General features: G+C 56.9%; 1 protein-coding gene across 3 annotated transcripts in view; it reads left to right on the top strand.

Annotated features, from left to right (window-relative positions):
- Window positions 1–20057, top strand: part of Man1c1 (mannosidase alpha class 1C member 1) — a 112787-nt gene that overhangs the window by 54161 nt on the left and 38569 nt on the right. The window contains exon 1 of one of the 3 annotated variants that reach the window (XM_046469477.2): window positions 10463–10618. The exons of the other annotated variants lie outside the window; for them this stretch is intronic. The gene's annotated coding sequence lies outside the window, so the exon portion shown is untranslated. Of the gene's footprint in view, window positions 1–10462; window positions 10619–20057 lie in introns of those variants that run through there. 3 annotated transcript variants of the gene reach the window in all.

Here is a 20057-nt window from a genome sequence, read left to right as displayed (position 1 = left end):
TATGAGGTGGAAGCTCCCTGACTTGCTCTGTGTGTGTGGTGCTGGGGATCGAACCCAGGGCCTTGCCCATGGCAGGAAAGCACTCTACCACTGAGCTACATCCCCAGCCTTTTTCACTTCTTATTTTGAGACAGAGTCTCACTCAGTTGCTGAGGCTGGCCTCAAACTTATGATCCTCCTGCCTCAACCTCCCCAGTATCTGGGATTACAGGTCTGTATAGCCTTATAAGGTGTTCTTAAAGGGATGAGCTTTAGAGAGGTCTCCTGGGGATGGCCTCCCACTGGGACCAAAAGCATGAATGCAGAAGCAGGAGAGTCATGCTACAGAGAGACATATGCAAAGACCCAGAGGGGAGACTGAGCAGGACCGAGGCCCCTTTGGATCTGAAAAGTGTTCCGTATGGCTGGAGTGGGGGCGGCCGTGGGAAGAGACCATCTGTGAGCATATAAATGGGGCCCTGCAAATGCAACTTTTGGTTTTTCCTCCCACCCTGGACCCCGGGAGCCAGGAGATAGGACTTCTAATTGCTCCGCAGCCACCAGACAAGCTACCCTCTCTGTGCTCTGCTTTCCCCTCCGAGCCATGTGGGCGCCTGGCACAGGCTGCCTTTGGTTACCTCTAGGTCCTAACACAGTGGCTGATGAGACCTGGGATCACCAAGTGGGCAGTTGGGTCAGCAACGGAGACAGAGGGGCTGCCTGGGTCCCCGTGGCCCCGCGGAGCAGGGTTGAGCTGTGGCCGTGTCTGGGACCTGGGATCCCAGGCTTCTCCCCTCTGTGGCTCAGGGCCCCTGAGGCAGGCAGCCTGCTCTCTAGCAGGAATCAATAGGAAACGGTTGGAGATTTCTGAGCACAGAGCCCTGAGGGGGACAGAGACCCGGAAGTGTGTTGTCAGCAAAAATCGGGGCTAATACTCAAGTTTGTTTTTCTTTTCATCGAGTCTGAAAAGCAGTTTGAGATCCACTGCCCTGTTTTCCTGTTTTTTTGTTTTAATGACTGAGTAACGCACAATTGCATTTTCTCCCCCAATAACTTTGAATTCTGGGAGGAGACCACGTGGGGATAATTGCTGTCCTCTCATCCTCCCCGATGGCCAGGAGGACGATGAGCCCGAGGAAGGGAGCCGCGTGGTGCAGGCCCAGAGATGCGCTGGGATGGACTGAAGGCCAGGCAGGGAGGGGAGGGGGAGGGGAGGGGAGGGGGAGGGCTGGAGCTATTGCTTCAGTTTTCACTGGGTTCAGCACTTTGTACCAAGTGCCTGCTGTGTGCCCAGCCGGGAGCTGGGTGTGGAGTGGGGAGGGGGATAGGAATGGGAGCAAGGCGCCCTGGGCTCAAGGACAAGGGATGTCCCCCTGTGTCCCCAGACAGTGCGTCACAGAGCCTATGAGAGAGATGGCATCTCAAGAGGGGTTTGCCTCGAGCTCCTGGGACTGTTCTCCTGTTCCCATGAAGCCCCCCACCCCCACTTCACACTGGGGGGCAGACGCGGGCTTGGCTGCCGGAGCTGCTCTGGGGCAGATTTCAACAGATGTCAGAGAGACCTCTGTGACAGGTAGAGGGATAACGCGGGCCAAGCTCAGGAGGCCATGTCAGCCAGTGTGGGGGCCACAGAAGGGGTTGGGGTGCAGGCGTGGCGGGAAGAGGCCTTTGGACACCCTGCAGGTGCCCCACAGCCCTGCACAGGGCTGGCTCTGCCCGAGTCACCGGGCGGGGATCCCAAAGAATGTTTCGATTTTAATTTATTTTAAAGTCAGAAGAAAAAAAGCGATATAATACTGCACCCAGCCAGGGTCAGAGCCACCTTTATACCAAGACAGTTGTAAAAGGTCCTTTGTAGTTGTTTCAGGAGGAAGGGGCCCAGGGTGTCATAACACAGCGCTGCTCCTGGTCCTTGTCCTTGTCCCCAGGGGAAAGCCCCCTCCTTTTCATTGTTGCCATGAAACCTGGCAGATAAAGCCCCCCGACGACCCGATGACCCGGGCTCCTCATCCCCGTCCTGTGGGGCAGGAAGGTGTAGCCACAGGTGGCCCTGGTGGGGGGACCGCCCTTTTGGTTTCATTTATTTCTGTGCTTTGAGGTGGTGTCACTGACCGAGCACCTGAGACTCTGAAAGACGTCACCTGCCCAAGTTGCGTACCTGGCAAGCGGCTGCAGCTGGTCACATCCTCTTTGTCACCTCCAAAGCCAGGCTCCCCCTTTCCTCTGCCTTGGGCACCGAGACCTGCCAGAGCCAGGGCCTCCCGTCTCGTCAGGCCCCAAGGGAGGGCTTTGGGTACCCGGAGGAGCTGGTGACTAACTCGGGGCTGTCTGTGTGCCGTTGATTCAAAGGCCTGCTTTAGGCTGTAAAAGTAAAGCCAAGGTGGTCACCGTCCCCAAACCAGGGTGATAGAATCCCACACACCGCAGACGAGGCCACCAGCAATCTCAGAGGGCGTCACCGCTGGGCCGCTGGAGAAGGTTTAGCAGAGAAAGGGCTGAGAAGAAGAGGACTCTCCCTCTCTCCCAAGGCAGCCCTCGAGGTCCTTCCTTCCCCCTGGCAGGGTGGCTTCATGGGAAGGGCCTTGACTTCCCGGAACTCCAGGCTCCCCAGATCCAAGTGTGAGAGCGAAAGTAAGTCCTGCAGTCGGGGGGTTGGGGGGGCGTGTTCTCGGGGCTCCCCGGCTGTGGGGCCAGGCCACGCACCTCTCCTCCTTCAGGGACCAAAGCTGGGCTGAGACTACAGCTTAACCCACCGATGGCAGCTGTAGATGGACACAATGACTTTATTCTGCTTATTTATATCTATGTGGTGCTGAGACTCGAACCCAGGGCCTCGCACGTGCTAGGTGAGCGCTCTACCACTGGGCCCAGCCCCTGCCCCCATATTCTTTTTAATACCGTGGATACTCTTAACGCTGCCCAAGGAAGCAGGAAACTTGGGTCCCCTCCCCGCTGTTGCTGCCTGTGTGACGACTCGCTGTCCCCGCCCCTCCTGGGGACTCAGTCTCTCCATCCGTCTGTGAGCAGTGTGGACGCGCTGCCTCCTACACAGGGGAACATCAGTGTTGGCTGCAGGCCTCTTGCCAGTGTGGACGTCCAGGCTCCGTCCCCAGCCGTCCTGGCCAGCGGACCGGGAGCTGCCCCAGGGATCTGCATTAAAAGCAGCGTCTCCGTAGGTGGTTCTGACGCCCGAGCCCCGGGAGGGACCGCAGTTAGCAGAACCAGTCGGCATCCCCAAGTGCTCAGCCCTCCTGAGCCCAGAGGGTGTTTTGGCAAATGCAAGCCCCCGTCCCTCTGAGGTGCCACGTCCCTCTGAGGTGCTGCGTGGGTGGCTTCCACCCAGATGGAGATGCCACCGGCCACCCTGGCCGAGTCACTCCCCCTCTCATGCTGTCTCTGCTCCTGTCCCTTGATGGATGGCCGGGAAGACAGGTCCACGGCCTTGGTGCTCGGCCTTGGATGCTTTATCTCCCTGGTCCCAGGCTGAGCAGCAGGACAGCTCCATCCCCCCTAGCCCCCATCCCTGCTTCCTGCCTCCCCTGCCACCTCTCTGAAGAACAGCTCTGCTGCAGCCACTGCGTCCTGACTGCAGGCGCTGTGTCCAGGACCCCTCCCTGCAGGACAGTGCTGAGCATGAGCGGCTGAGAGAACAAGTCACCTGTCCCCAGACCTGGTGGGCCCAAACCTCAGGGCTGCAGGGAGAGAGGGAGGCAGGGGCCACAGGGGCAGAGGAGGAGTGTGGCCTGGGCTCAGCACGCGCCTGTGACAGAACACCCCCCCGCCCCCCGCCGCATGGTTATTATGGCTGACACATCTAACCACTTCCACTTGGCATATGTCTGGAGGTGCTGGGTAAGCATCTCATCAACCTCCACACAGCTGACAGAGTTGTGACACCGCGGCATTTAGACTTCACAGCGTCTCCGACCTCCAGCTGATCCTGCTGAGCCAAAGCCTCCTTCCAGGGGCTCATCTCAGCAGGAGAGGCCTCTGGCCAGGTGAAACGGCATCCCTCACTGTCCCAGGAGCAGGCGCGGTTTTGTTCCTACCCCACGGGGCTGGTCTTAAGGTTGGGGGGGGGCAGGTGGAGGCCCAGGGTGCACCCCCCCCAAGCTAAGCCTTTGAACGTGGGGACTTTTCCTCCTCCGGGCATCTTAGTTGGGGGATGAAAGTCCAAACAAATCCCTTTATCCTAAATGTTGGGATTACCTGAGTGAGCAGATCCTTTCTACCCTTAAAATTACTCCCTCCCTGTTTTCTTTTTATAAAATTTGATAAGCATAATACTGACCATTGTAGAGAAATTAGACATTACAAACCAGAAAGAAAAGCTCCCGAAATCCCACCACATGTGTCTCTCCCCAGGTACGTCCCCACCCAAAGGCACAGATGTAAATGTGTGTTTGTACGTAAACAGGATTATAGGATAAGCACTGCTGGGGACCATGGGCCGTCCCAGTGTTCTGTGATCCTGTTGTCAAGCCCAGCTACACACCTGCATTGTTTCCTGGCTGCATTTTCCGTGGCAGACTGCTGTTACATAGTCCATCACATTGTATTTACTGGACATTTTAGTTATTTCTGATTTCTTTTTTCTTTTTGCCATGCTAAGCAATGGTGAGATGAATTTTCTAATTCAGTTCATTAATCTTTATACACTGTCTTTTTTCTTTTGGTACTGGGGATTGAACCTGGGGGTTCTTAACACTGAGCCACATCCCAAGTCCTTATTATTTTTTAGTTTGAGGCAGGGTCTCATTAAGTTGCTGAGGGTCTCACTAACTTTCCAAGACTGGCCTCAAACTTTCAATCCTCCTGCCTGAGCCTCCTGCCTGAGCCTCTTGAGGATTGTGGGCATCCATCAAGTGCTCGGCATATACACTTACCTGTTTGTTGACTGTAAGTCTCTGTACACTTGTCTTAATGTTTTCTTGGATACGTTTTTAGAGAAGAACTAGCTAATATTTTCAAGCATTTACCACATGCCACTCTGCTAAGTGCTTTAAATATATTATCTAGTGATTTCTACAGAAGATTCTGTACAGAAATATCCACGTTTTTATAGATGAGGAAACTGAGACACAGAAAGGTTAGTGCTTTGGCCAAGGTCTGGTAAGCCGCAGAGCCAGGATTGTAACACAAGCTCTTTGACCTTCAAAACTTCTAATGCAAAAGGCTAGGTCAGGTTGGCCTCCCGCGAAGGCCTGGTGTAAGGGTACCTGTCCCCCACTGGTTTCCCGCTAGATCTTGATCTGTGACTGGCTCACCCTGAGATGCCCGAGCACCTTCCCCGGGACCCAGCCTCTCAGTGGCTGGGGGCTGTTTTATTTTACCCAGAGAACTGTCTGGGGCTGGAGCCTCCCTTTAGGGGAGTGGAAGTCCTGTCTCTCGGTTGCAGCCAGTGTTGAGGGGGCCCTTGGGCGGGAACCCGCTGTGGTCTTCCTACACCACGTTGCTCACAGAGACTGGGTCCCAGCTGGGAGACCCCTTGCATGCTGCTCTGGGGAGGGCTGGGCTTGGCCAGGCCTCCTGGGAGTCAGAGCCCTCCCGGGGGCGAAGGGTGCGGAGTGAGGGGCAGACTTCAAACAGGAGCCGTGGGCGATTTGCTTGGTCAGGATGCCACTAAACCGGGCAAATCCAAGGAGCCCTGAAGTAGGCCACCTGTTTTGCAGGGACTCGCCTTTGGGCACTAAGACATGCTTGTGGCCCAGAGGGGGACTTGAGCCCCCCTTTCACGACTCTCTCTGGGTCTGGCTCTTTGTCAGTGGCTGTGCCCTTTGGGGGTCACCTGAGGTCCAGCTGCCTTAGCCATGGAGGTGGGGGACAGGGTTGGACTGGTCCTGGTACCGTGGCAGGATAAGGCAAAGCACCAGAAGCTCCGGGTTCCCACCTCAGCCACCCTGCAGAGAGCGTCTTGGCCCGGGAGAGATGGAGCGGGGAGGGCGCTCTCCCCTTGGCCCAGTTATCTCTTCCCAATTTATCCATAGATTGAGCTTGATGATCCAGACTCGTGTTCGTTCAGCTAATCACACGGGCTCTTGCTGCAATTTAGGTCTTCGAATAAGTGCACTTGGTTGCTGAATATGTGATCAGCCACAGATTTCTCATTCTTTAAAACCCAGGGAGCGGAAATGCCAGCGTAAAGCCATCAGCACCAGGCAGAGATTTCCAAAGCACGAAAATCAGGCTGCTCAGAGCGCTGATGCCTGGCCTCCCGTCGGGCTGCCACTTGGCCCATCAGCGCCCCACGCAGGGCCCAGGTGGGGGCTGCATCCGTAAGACCCAGGAGGATGGCAATCAATAGATCATCTGCTCACATTCTTTTTTACTTAACCAGAGAATTGGTTTTCCTCAGAAGTAGCTCAATCTGGAGGAGAAAACTCATTTGAGGGCTTTGCAAGGATGTCAACCGACTGGGAAGAGCTGCTGCAGGCTTTGAGGCCGGGAAGGTCAGCGCCCGCCCCTGCTGTCCCAGACTTTGCCGTGACCTTGAACACCAGCCACCCCTCTTCCTCCTGGTCATCATCAGCCAGGACGTCACCGCCAGCTGGGTCTCTGGACAGGACTTATTCATTCAAGGAGCAGCTGACCTCCTGCAGGGCCCTGGGCATTGCCCGAGGCACTGGAGGGTCTAGAGATGAAGCAGCCGGGGCCGTGTCCTCCAGAGCCTGACGGCCACAGGGAACGCAGTGACACTGCAGGCGTGGAAAACAAGCATCGAGAGTTGGCAGGAGGCAGCCACAGGCCCTGTTCAGCCACCGTGGGGGGAAGTCCCCAGGGCAGGCGGCTTGCCTTCTATTTCCTGTCAGGGAGGCCAGGACAGACCCCGCCAGGAGTCTTGAAGTGACCACGGGGGAGCCGCTGCTCATTCCTCTGTGAAGCATTCAGACGTGGGAAGCCGCGTGGACTGAGTGTGGCCGCTGGGCAGGTGTCCTGGGAACGGGGTGCCTGCACCGCATACACGGCTGGGTTCTGTTCCCAGGGCCAGTAGTGCCCACGCACAGCCCCTAAACACGGAGGAGGTGAGGGTGAGGATCTCAGATGAGAGAAGTATTTCTGGACAGGGTCCAATGGTGTGGCTGAGAGAACCTAATGAATGGAGCCGTGGTTCAGGGAGAGCCTTTCATCCTTCCTGACTGGCAGTCTCATTCTATTCAACCTCAAAATTTGTATGTTTTAAGAATATCAAAACTAGAATCAGAAGTGGCTCATATTTCTTTCAAGGTGGCCCTCATTGTGAGGGTAGCTCACACTCCCAGGCACTGCCAGTCTCAAAACAGTCCCAGCCTCCTGAGAGCTGCATTCAGGAGCCAGTACCTTAACCAGCATCATTGCCACCTGCTCATTTACGGTTGTCTTAGTCCGTTTTGTATTGCTGTAAAAAAATACCTGAGACTTGGTAAGTTATAAAGAGAAAAGGTCAGCTCACAGTGTTGGAGGCTGAAAGTCCAAGATTAGATTGGGGTAGAGAGCTTGCTTAACATGTACCAGGCCCTAGGTTCAATCCCCAGTACCACAAAAAAACAATAGTAAACAATACCTAACATTGCTCAGAGTACTATAGAACTAATCGAGGTTTCTCTGTTCCCCACTCTTACCTCCTTTCTGAGAGGACACAGGATACGCAGGATGTAATAGAAATAGCAGTGGACGGAGAGTCTGGCAGGAGACTCCTGTGATCCTAGGCAAGGACTTGACCTCATCTGCAAGCTGGGGAGGCTGGTTCCTGACTCAGGCCAGCCCGAACGGTTGGGGCTAGAAAGACCCAGTGAGGAGTTTAAAGTACAGACTGGACAACCGCATACACGTACGGTACCTGAGGGGGGAATTGAATCCCACATCAGTACCAAGGGCTTCTGTCTTGGAAAGCATCGAGAAGCTCCCTGGTGAGCACGTCCACATCCAGCTTCCGCCCAGGAGCCATGGGGACCCGCAGGTCAGCTCTGGCAAAGCACAGCTGGCATCCACTGCTATGCAGAAGACCGTCCCTCCTGGCCTGAAGCCCAGGGCACTGGGCAAGGGGGTTGTGGGGCCTCCACCACCCAGCGCCCCGGAGCCGGCAGAGGCCCTTTCTCCTCCCAGGAGGGAGCAGGTTTTCCTCCTTGGGACACGAAAGGCCGGAGGGCAGTGCTAGCTGCCTTGGTCGCAGGTGGCATCTCCTGCTCAAGCAGGAGGACCCCTTGGGGGCTGGGTGCACCCGAGGAGGAGGTGGTGGGAGGCCAAGCACTCTGGAGGCCGTGGACAGCAGCAGCTGTGGGCCCTCCGTGCTGGCATACAGTACGTGCTCATAGAAGCTCACGCAGACACAGCGACTCAGTCCCGGGGAGAGCCCCGCCCAGATCACGCCAGCATCCAGAGGTGGCCCCTACATGTTTCTCCTGCATCCTGACCGTCCAGCTCCAAAGCCTTGGCTCCTAAACAGAGCTCCGAGCCCCTTCTGTTGTGCTCATGAGACAAGCTTCGTAGCCTCCCACCCTCTTGGTAAAGTCCTCTCAGGACAAGGGTCTGGGGAGGTGTGGGCCGGGGCCAGGGCAGACTCAAGCGTTCCAGTTGCTCCACGTCTTCCCCAGCGCTTGATATTGTCATTTGAGAATTTTTTAGCCAGTCCTTTGTTGAACACCTCGAATGTGTTAAGTGACTCATTCTGAGCTTCGGCTCAGTCCTGTCCACTATAAGCAGAGAGAGAATGGAGCCGAGTGACTGTGACCTGGTCCCCACGGGCCCGGGCCAGACGGCTGGGGTGGGAATCCTGCTCAGGGGCCTTGCAGCTTTCCTAAGGTTGGGCGGTTGATCTCACTGTCTCCTCTTCAGTGAAGTGGGGCCACCACCTCAGGGGTGCTGCAAAGACCAGCTACGGTGACGCCGGTGAAGGGCCACAGGGGTCAGCCCTGGCCCCTGCTAGTCACTCGGTTTTGCCTGCTGGCTGAGGGAGGGCGTCAGGCGGCATAAGAAACGTGTGCGAGAGCTTAACAGTTAACATTTATTGAACCTTTGCTGGTTGCCAAATGGTGCTCTAAGTGCCCTTTATAGCTCACGGTGAGTATTAAAGATCCTGTGGACGTCCATTATGTCTTCACAAACTGGGAAAGGCCACCTGGCTCAACTTCCAGGTCAGGAGACAGAGTTACAATGGCAAGAACCCTGGTGGCTTCCTGGAGCCCTGAGCCTGGCATTACAGAGGTGGCCAGCTGGGAAATCATGATGGGCTGCTCAGGGACCTTCATGAACCTGCTCTGCCTTCCGCTTGGATGACAGTGACTTCGCAAAGAGGGATAACAATGGATCCTTAAAGAAAGATGGGTGTTGGCATCACTGGGAGGCCCTGGGGGAGTGGCCTTGGATGCTCGCTGGCAGGGGTGGCTTTAGGAAAGGCCTTGCCCCTCAGTGGGTGTCAGGGTCCCCTTGTTTGGGACACTGGCCTCAGTGCTATCAGCTGCCGTTGTGTAAACAAACCACCCCGAAACTCGGTGGTTAAACAGCCTTCACGATTTCTCCTTAGTCTGTGGATCCTCCTGGGCACAGGTCGCTGGGTTTGGTTGCTGGACGACTGGGCTGTGTTCCGTGTGGACTGGGCGGTGCTTCTCAGGGCAGAGGGAGGGTGCAGAGGAACAGGTGGAGGAACACAAGGCCTCTAAGCTCGGGCTCAGAGCTGGCGCCCCCCCTGCATTCTGTTGGTGGCAGCTCTGGCGGGATGAGGTGCCGGACTCCAGCTGCTGAGTCACGTGGCCAAGGTCACGGGCACAAGTGGGGGCTGGAAAGTCAGAAGTGGTTTTGCAATCTGCCACAACATCCCCGGCACCAAATAGCTCAGGGGCCAGCGCAGAAGAGGGAGGTTGAGCTCCCACCTCCACGGGCCCCGGCCAGACGCGCCCTCCTGGACTTGGGGTAAAGTGACCAGGCGCTTAGCCACTGCTCACACGCTGAGCTCAGCTCCGTTCGATCAAGTGAACAGAACCGGAGGACAGATTTTTACTAGGTTGTTCTGCATTTATTAGCACCACTGTGTGCCAGGTCTTGAGCTGAGCCAGATACATTAGTGCACCGTGGCCGCCGGGGAAGATCCTGGGGCCACAGAGAAGGTGTTCCCGAGGCCCGTTTGGACACAGCACCAGAGGCCCCCTCCAGCCTGGCCAGTTGATGCAGATCCTTGGGCCTTTTTTCAGACCGTGGTTGAGAGAGGCCTAGAGCCCGCAGGCCAGGCCTTGTGTGAGTTCCCCTGCGGCCCAGGGCTGGGAACTGGAGAGCGCTCTCGGTGTCTGGTGTCTCCCCTGCTCTCCGGGCTCTTTTTGCCACCATGAGTCGGTGGCTTCCGGTTCCTCGTGCTCTTGCAAGCAGCTGGCTTCAGCAGAGTGAAATCACCTTCGTGTTTCCTGCGGCCCCTCCTCAAATAGGCACCCAGCTGCATTTCACCCTAAACACCACTCATTTTTAAAGGGGGGAAATTAAAATAGATCCCAGTTTAAAATGCAGAGTGGCGGAGAGTCGGTGCACGTTCCTCCCTTAATAGAGTTCTTCAGTGAGGAGGTGACGAGAGAGACATATCGCTGCTTTTGTCATTTGGGCAAAAACCGAAGGACTGCCATCGGTCTGTCTGCAAATGTGTCTCTCGGGGCCGACCGCGGCAGGCTCCGTTCCCAGGGTAAGTGGTCTGCAGTTAAAGTCAGCCGTCCGGGGTGGCCGAGGGGAGTGAGGGGTTTGGAGCCCAGATTAATATAACATTTTCCCTTTTAAAAAAAAAGGATGTATTTTTAAAATGGCATTTGCTCCTTGATTCGATAATTAGGGAAAAGCTTTGCTTCTGAGTAAAATCATTCTGGCTCTTATTCATGAATAAAAGCTGCAGTAGGCCTCCGAGGATCAGAGGAGGATTTCCCCGGCAGGTCTGGGCCGAGCGCGTCCGCAGCATTGATTTTTGTGGCTGAAGTGCATTGTGTGTTTTGCATGAGCTTTTGAAAGCTTAGATAAATGAGTTGGCTCAGAAAGCAGATGAAAAAACTGGGAGGAAATTATACCGATCCAAAAGAAGATAAATGTCCACTAATTCTCAGATTAACATTTTAGACTCCTGTGTTTTCACAGAGGAATTTTTGCAGTGCTGATAATGTGAGATTGGTTCACAGGGTCACATACCAGGTGGAATCAACTCGGCCTTGTGTGAGTTCCCCGAGTCGGCCGCCCTGGAGAGAAAGCCGAGTTAATGCCACAACCTGGTGGTGCCCCAGCCCGCACCTGTATCAGGAGAGTGTCGGATCAGATCGACCCTCAAGGGATAGTTTGCACAAGCCCATTGGACTTAAGTGCAAAAGGAATTTACTAGATGACTTGATTGGAAGTCATTAGGATTAGGATGAGCTTCGGGCACAGTTGGATCCAGAACTCAAAGGAAGACCCCGGCTCAGGGTCGCAGTGTCGGCTGTCTGTGGCCGTGGGTGGTCGGTATTCTCAGATCGGCCCTTCTTCCCCGTTAGCAGGTCGGTGCTGCTGCCTGCCTCCCTCTGTCCAGTTTTCGTTTGGTGCAGAGGAGCCACTGCTGCTCTCAGAGTCCCCCGCTCAGCTCTGATCTGTGCCCCTGGCTCTCTCTGACCCTAGGCAGTCCTTGTGTCCAGAGGAATGAAGCATGGGGACTGGCCAAGGCCTCCATCACACCGTCCCCTGCATTGCTGGGGTGTGGACCGTCCTGCCCCAAGGAGACCACGGGGGGAGGCTGGGAGGCGGGGAAGGTGCCCTAGGAAGCAGCTTAAGGACCAGTCAACCACTGGCCCTGAGCAGGGATGGGTGGACGCCGGCTATGAGCCTCGGGTTTCTGCAACCCCAGCTTTTCACTCCTCCCTTCAACAAGTGTCTGAGCATGCCCACGCAGCCTTTGGATCCCAGGGCTCTGGGTGGACAGCAGGGCCCAGGCTCTGTCCTCGGGGAGCAGCTAGCGTCTCTTGTGCCAAATCGGAAAGCATCCCGTGGACTTGCAGCCAACGGGATGTTTTACTGAGCACCTGCTGTGTGCCAAGGCGGATTGGGACAGCCAGAGCCTTACCTTTGAGCAGTATCAAGTCGAACAATGACAGTGGTGTCCAGGAGAGCCTGAGGACCACTGTATTAGAATTGTGTTTTTTCTGCAAGTAACAGAAAGTCCTAAACAGCAATGACTTCAACCAAATTGAATCTTATTTCTCTCTCACAAGTCAAAGCAGTGACGCTACCGCCACTGGGGACTCAGGTTCCATCATTCATCCTGAGTAGTGACTTCTACCTGGTGCCCCAATGTGACTGCTGTGGCTCCAGTCATCATGACTGCATTCCAGACAGTAGGAACAGAAAAAGAGAAAGAAAAAAAGAGAACGTCCCTTCCCTTTAATTTTCCAGAAGTCACACACACCACTTCAGCTGACATGCGATTATCCAGAAATTGGTCACAGGCTTCAACTTGCTGTGAGGGAAGCTGGGAGACCTGGCCTCATGACCAAGTGCTCAGCTAAATTGTAGCTTCTGCTTCTGTAGAAACCAAGGGAGATGGACATCAGACCTGGCCACACTCAGGATATTGGCTCTCCCAGACCAGGGCCGCCCTTTCTCTTGCAGTTTTAAAGACCAGGCCTGCACGCTGTCCTCGGTGAGGCCCTGGGTTTTAGCCCCAGTTGGAATTCCTTGGCTTCCTCTTGGGCTCCGTTGAGGTGCAGTTCAACTCAGTGACGTCTCCTTTTAAGTACACAATTCAGCGCACTTTGAAAAATGCACTTCAGCATCTCCTGAGTGGAGATTTGGGACATTTTTTCTCTGGAAGTCCCCGAGTGTCCCTTCAGCCCTTTCTGGCCAAGGTGACCACAGATCTCCTTTCTGGTGGCTCTGAATGCCTCTGGACGTCCTCGGGCTGGGGAGGCACACATGGCCTGCCCTGTGCCCCTGGCCTTCCAAACGGCGTAGGGACGGGCCGTCCCCTGGCGCTCCTGTCTGCTGCCCGCACGCGGTCCCCACCGTGTGCTGCCTGTCTCCCGTCGCCTGTCGATGGGTTCGGGGTTTGTTTCCAGGTTGGGGCTTTTGCAAGTAAAGCTGCTTTGAACGTGTTTGCGAGGACGCGTCCCCTTTCCCTTGTGCACGTCGTCGTACCCAGGGGTGGGATCGTCGCGTCCTGCGCCAAGTGTGCGCTCGGCTTGGTTAGAAGTCGCCCCTCTGCCTGTCCGCGGAGGAGGTGCCAGCGTCTTGGTGGTCCCCTTGTCCCCATCTGCGTGCTGTCCTGCAGTGTCTTGTCACGTCCCTTTCATCTCTGCCTCTACATGGTTCCTCCTCCAGGAGGCGTCCTCCGGCTTGTCCCCAAGCGGTCACCCCTCTCTGCTCTGGACGGAGTGCCAAGAGCCCTGCGGCCTCGTGAAGGTCCTCCTCTGGGCCCAGGGTCTGGTCTCTGATCATTTTTGTCTCTGATGAGTTTGGGATTTTGCCTGTCCTCCGGGGGACTTTGCCTGCTGGCTTTGAGGACCTTGGTCCGTCTCTCACGTTAACCTCTCATGTCTGTGGGTCCCGGCGGCGTCTCCATATCAAACACCGGCAGAGGAGAGCATGGTGGGGCCCCGGCGTGGGCGTGGGCTCTGTGGTCAGCAGACCGAGCTGCTGCCCTCCACAGCCGCGCTGACTCTGCACACGGATGTTTCATGTCCTCCTGGAGGGACACCTGCGTGCAGCCAAGAGCCAGTGGGCAGGAGCCTCAGGGACGGGTGGGGCCGTGAGTCCTCTTCCCTCGGGAGGACACCCTCTGCTTTGCCCAGGTCCCCATCCCGAGGTGCTCTGTCTCCCTCCCTCCTGAGACCATCTGCCTCTTTCTCCTGGGGTCAGAGGGGACATCTTCTTGGAAGAGCAGGACAGGATCGGAGGTGTTAGTGCCTCTCAGCTAATTTCCAACAAATCCCCCCTTTATCTCTTCTCGGAGACACCTGGTGTTCCCGGGGCCTTTGGGGCTTTCCGTGCCAACCTGAGTGTGGGACATGCCATCGCCTTGTGGGGCTTGGGATTCTGCTCACTTGGCTTTGCCAAGTCAGTGCTCAGTGCCACTCACCTTTTATTCTCCCCTGGTTTCTTAGCCCTTTATGGGTTTGTGCATTAAAAAAAAAAAAAACGCCTCGTCGTGTTGTTCTTGTGGGGTTTGGGGTGGAAGGGAGACGCAGCTCAGGCACCATCCACCTCGACATCTTCACCGCAGTCCTGGCTCCTGTAAGTTATGGTTCCTCAGCTTCAGCCTCAGGGACAGTCCCACCCTGACACCTGCCTGGAACCTTTGTGAGGGAGGCCCAAGTCAGTGCCCGTGTGAAGGCTGGCTGCCCGGACTCCAAGGTGCCCGCCTGCTCTCTGTGATGTTGGAGCTGAGAGCTGAGGCATCTTCTAGAGGCTGGGGCTGGAGAAAAGCCCGTCCAGGCCGAGAGACACTGCATCAGTTGTCATCTGTCATCATAATAACACTCCGTGACAGGTGACCTCAAACCTCGCTGGCATGCAGCAAGACATGGTCACGTAGCTTTGGAGTCTTCAGGTCACTTGGTCCAGGCTGGGTCTGCCCTCTAAGATCTCCACCGGATTCACCCTCCCGTCTCACCATCCCTTACCCTAGAAGGTCCTTGGCTGGGACAGTGGGGACAACTCAATCCGCTCCGGGTGGCAATGGCAGAGGGGCCAAAGCGCAGGTGGGAACATGCAGGTGGCTGTGAAGCCTCTGCCTACATCCCATTCGCTGTCACTGGCTACAGTCAGTCATATGGCTGGGCCCAGCATACGAGGACAGGGAGGGGAGGGCCCCCCCCCTCAGTGGCACAGGGCCTTGGTGCAGGGCGGGGTAAGGAATGGGGACTGTTGGTGTCCAGGCACGGCTCTGGAGCAGGGTGCCCATCCTGCACCCTTGATTTTTTTCTGCTAAACCCAGAATATTTTGCCTGGGCAAGGAACCTGGGCCCGGCTTTCCTGACTCACGGTCGGTTGAAATAGTCCCTCCTGTAGTTACAACCTGGAGGAAATGCCACCCATCTCTATAACAGCCAGAAACCCTCTCTCTGATAGAGCAGGACCGTCCCCAGGCCCTGGCTGGGGCTGTTGATCACAGGCGCCCGATTTAATCTGCTTAATTATTTGATTCAATCAGAAGTTGGCTTAATTATTTTCTTGCTTCTCACCTCTTTTGAATCCATTCTGGAAACTGATCATGTCTTTAGCACCAACACAGAGATAAACGTTTCAATTGGGAAATGTAATTAGCCAAGGAAAATTAATGTAGGAGCTGACTTTTGTCAAAGCACCGTGTTAAAACCCAACTCGGGTCGATACCAGGTGGTAGGGAGACAGAGGGCACCCCTCGGCGGCCAGGGGGAGGCTGAGCCACTGCACGTGTGCCCACCTGGTTCCTATTCACCTTAGGCCATCCTTACAAAAGAGGCCAGACCCCACTCACCTGAGACGCCCACCGCCTGCCAGGTCCCACCCATGGGCTCCACATTCCTTTCTCATGGAGGGGTGACAGCATGTATCCTGCCTCTTCCCTGGGTAGCACCTTGGTGCCTCTCTCCCTGCCTTTCCCAAATGGATCCTTCTCGCCTGGCAGACAGCTGCTGCCAGGAGAAAGCTCAGCACCGTGGGCATTCGGGCCTCCTGTTCTCGTACGCTGCTGCCTTGGTCAAGTTGCTCGAGAGTCTGACTTTATCATCTGGAAATGAAGACATCTAACACCTGTGCGCTAGAATGGTTATGAGAATTAAGAATAAAATTCCCAGTTGGGTACTTCAAACAAATGACAGTGGTTACCATAGAGGCTGCTAGGCACTGCTCAGATGACCACCTGGTGGACAGCACCAGTCGTTTAATTTCCATGGGCCTCAGTTTCCTCCTCTGTAGAGTAGGGAGAATAGCACCCCTTAGAGGGGGTGTAAGGACCAAACAGGTTCGTCATTGTGTGTGGAGAGACTTGAATTCGATGCTGTTCAGGGCGCTGGTGGCCTTCATTCCGCAGGGGGTTGAGGACTCCTCTCTGGCCACCTGCTGGAACTGGTGAATGGGTCAGTAGAAAGGGACAAGAGAGCAAGAGAGGGGGAGGTCAGTGTCTCTGTCTGCTCTGCTGAATATTGGGACCACTGGCCATATGCATAGGACAAGGTGGCCCTCCCCTGATCCCAGGCTGAGAGACCAGGGGAGGAGCATTATCCTCCCCTGACCCAGCTGAGGCAACCAAAGGACACGGAATGGCCAGGGTCTATAGAAGATGCTCAGAGCCAGGGGCAGCTACCTGTCACCCCGGCCTTCCCCCAGCCTCCCTATAGGGTCTCCGCACCTCGGCTGGGCTGGGGGTGTGGGATGCTTGGGGTGGGCCTAGGCTGAGCTTCGACCTTCCCCACCCACCCACCTGCCCCACCTGCCCCCTGACCCCTGCCGGGCGGGCTTTGGTCCTGAGCCTGTTCCCAGGTGGACCAGCAGCAGGCGCTCAGTGACTCCAGAGGCAGCTTTGCCTCTGAACACAGAGCCCCAGGAGGGGACACCAGCGCAGGAGCACCAGGACCCGGCAGAGACGTGACAGGGTTCTGATAAGAGTCCCCCTGACGTGTCTGAAAATCAGGCGCGCGTCTTCCTGGCAGGGGATGCGGTTCCTGGTAATGAGCTGAGAGAGGCTGGAACAAGGTAGCAGAGGGAGGCCGGCCAACCCTTCCCCGGGAGGGGCCCGCAGATGGAAGCCCGCCCAGCCTCCTCCTGGCTCAGCTGTCTGGGGAGTCTGTCCGCCAGGGCGGGACTGGAGCCTGGAGAGAGTCTCCATGTGGGTCAGGACCTGCTGTGGACCTGGCCACGCGGCCGGTGCTCCCCTGCCCTTGGCCGCACACCGCCTGCCTCGCCCCACAGGGAGTGTGCGAAGTCCCCTTCCCCTTCAGCATCCTCAGCTCTCAACCCAGAGCCAGCAGCTGCAGTGATGGATGGCTCCAGTCTCCCTGCTTCAAAGCCGACTTGACCCAGTGTCAGGGAGACGTCAGGCGTCCCGGGTCCTCTGTTTAGTGGGTGTGGTGAAGGCAACACTAGCTGCTGTAACAGGTAAACCCCGTGAGAGTAGTTGAAGGCAGCAGGCACTTATTCCTTGATCATATAAAGTCAAATTGATGGTGGTGGGGAGCTCTGCTGCTCATGGCCACTCAGGGACCCAGGGTGACAGTGGTGCCATCATCTTCCGACTGTAACTCCCCAGGTCACCTCAGCTTTGGAGGACCCCAAGGGTTTTTTTGTTGTTGTTGTTGTTGTTTTTGTTTTTTTGCATATGTGACTTATGCCTTATTTCATTGGCCAAAGTGGGTCACAGTCCCTCTAAAATGTGAGAGGCTGGGAAGTGCCGTCCTGCTGGGCAGCAGGCTCCCCCCTCAGCCTTACCCCCAGGGAAGGGCAGCATGATCCTCCCTGGGCAAGGGAGAGGACTTTTCCCTCCAACAGCCTGTGACCCTGGATGAACTTTTTTAATGGTACCAAAGATTGAACCGAGGGGATCTAACCACATCCCCAGCCCTTTTTCAAATTTTGAGGCAGGGTCTCGCCAAGTTGCTTAGGGCCTTGCTAAATTGCTGAGGCTGGCTTTGAACTTACAATCCTCCTGCCTCAGCCTCCTGAGCCTCTGGGATTACAGGCATGTGCCACTGCGCCCTGCTGGATGAGCATTCTTGGGGCCAGTGAGTGCCCGTGTGATCTCAGACCTGGACGAGGACGCACCCTGCAGTCCGGAGCCCACGAGGGGCCTGGGTCCCACACTGTCGTAGCCTTCTCCCAGCCTCAGACTGTACCTGGCCCACACGGTGGCTCACAGCCCGTCCTGCGACACACTTCCCTGCCCCCATCCCCTCGCAGAGTCCAGGCCTGCCCCTCAACCTTCCCGGGGGCCCAGATGAGTTGGTGGCAGAGCCTCCCCACTCCACGCTCACATGCCCTGTGCCCTTCCCTGACCAACTTGTCACCTCAGGGCTTTTACACACGCTGTGCCCTCTGCCTGGAGCGTCCCTCCTCCACTCTCCTGCGGACTCCCGCTCTCCCTGATCCCGACCAGAGGCAGCCTTTGCCGGGGGCGCTAGAGAGGCTCTATGGGGATCAGCCTGGATGCCTCCCAGCCCAGGAGGTGGCACCCCGGTTATAGAGGAGAAACCCAAGTCTGGGAGACGCAGGAACACAAGTGGGGTCACAGCGTGCAATGGCGGAGTCCAAGCCCAGGCCTGACCACCGCATGGGCTCCCAGCCGCTGTCCGCACCCAGCACAGCGCAGCCCATCCGCTCTCCTGGGGAAGCAGGAGTGGTTGTCCCTGAGCCGTCCCGGCACCCCCCTCGCCACCGTCCCCTGCACCTCCAAGGCTGGGGTCTGGGTGGTGATCTTTTCCTCATGTAGATCCGTCACCCTCCGACAGCCAGAGCGGGAAGCCCCCAGTTATCGTCCGTCACGGTCCCCTCCCTGCTTGCCTGTCGGGTTTTGAAAGTGACCCTGAAGCCACCGGAAAGACCTGAGAGGCGGAGGCCAGCCTTCTCCCTGTGGTTAAGTCCGAGGGCTTCTTAAGGACGGGGCCGTCTGTGCCCTCCACGGACAGATGCAAGTGGGTCACCGCGCATTCCTAAAGAGGTGTCGCCAAAATCGGGTCTTTTCAGTTTCTTCAGTCACCTTCTCAGACCTTCTTTGAGAAGGACAAGTCCCCGGCTCTCCTGTCGAGCCACACGGGGTGGTGCCTCCGAGTTCCAGAACTGGCCTTGTGGGCTCGTCTTCAGGAAATGGGCAGCGTGTTCGCTCTGCTGCAGAGAGGGCGCCTCCGCAGGACCAGAGCCCGTGTGCCCTGGGTGTGCGAGTGGCGGTGGCCCTGGGTCTAACGCTGAGGCCTCCTGTGCCCAGGAAGTGCCCTCAGACACCGCCAGGGGACGAGGCTTGGCTTGCTGGGAGTGGGCGGGCTGGGCCAGTGGGGAGGGTCTCGTCCTGCCAGATCCTTCCCGCCCCTGCTCCCTTCTGCCAGATCCTGCACCTTTCATCTCCAAGGCTGGTATTATTGGTTCTGTTTGACAGGTGCAGACTCCCTACTGGCCCAGAGAGGTTAAGTCATTGGGTGGTGGTCACCCAGCTAGGAAGCCCTACAGCCAAGGTTCAGTATTGTCTGACTAGTAGCCTGTGTTTTCCCTAATAATCACAGGTGCCTCTGAAAACTCAAAGGTGACTCACCCCCGTGACCCAGGGACATATAAAGAGCAAACTTGCACACCTGTGAGCCCCAGCTGATTGGTAATGGACATCATCCCCGTTTCACAGAGGAGGATGGGGGCCACAGGGTGGATGAGATGGTAAATGTGTGCAAGTATCTTTCCGGCGAAGGGAGGGAGGTAGAGAAGCTTCTGTTAGATTCTGGAAGGGGACTCTGGAGCCAGGAAAGGGAAGGCCCAGGTCTGTGTGGAGCTGGACCACCGCCCCCCGCTCCTCATGCTGGGAGTGAGTCGGTGGGTCGGCCTCGGCCGATGGAGAGGCAGCGGGTGCTCCCGGCTCCCCCGTCGCTCTCCAGGTTAATTCCGCACACATGACTCAGAGCCTCCCGGGCAACCAGCGTCCTGCTAAGTTCTGTGAGGGTTCCAGAGGTGACCAGGCTAGGTCTCTGCCTCCCCAGGCCCCCACCTGCCGTGAGCCGGCCTGTACCAGGAGCGGAGGGGCCGGGAACGGTGCAGGGAGGATGCGTCCCCGGGGTCAGCGCAGGCTTCAGGCAGGAAGGAGCGCTGCTGGCCCAGGCGAAACAGTGAGGGTCCCGCAGAGGATCCCCGGACCCCGCGGGGAGAGGCGCCAGCTCCTTACACACAGGCAGTACCTGCCAGAGAGGGGACATGGCGACCCCAGGAAGGAGGAAGGGCCAGGCCCCACCTGGGGCTCATGTCCAGCAGCCCACGTCCAGCCCTGGCTCCCCAGCATCGCGCTGGAAAGCCACCCGGTTGTCCAAGCCACCGTTTCCTGCTCTATGACACCGATGCTGCCATGGGACCGCGGCCAGCATTTCTGGATCTCTGGCCCTCAGCCGGTTGGCAGGGTGGGGACGTCACTGTTCCCGTTATGTGGATGGGGAGACAGAGGCACAGGA

The sequence above is a fragment of the Marmota monax genome, unplaced genomic scaffold (assembly GCF_021218885.2).
Source record: "Marmota monax isolate L192 unplaced genomic scaffold, Marmota_monax_Labrador192_F-V1.1 WCK01_AAM20220418_F8-fsc00008, whole genome shotgun sequence".
Taxonomy (NCBI): domain Eukaryota; kingdom Metazoa; phylum Chordata; class Mammalia; order Rodentia; family Sciuridae; genus Marmota; species Marmota monax.
Note: the sequence above shows the minus strand (reverse complement) of the source record. Positions and strands in the feature narration are given on the sequence as shown.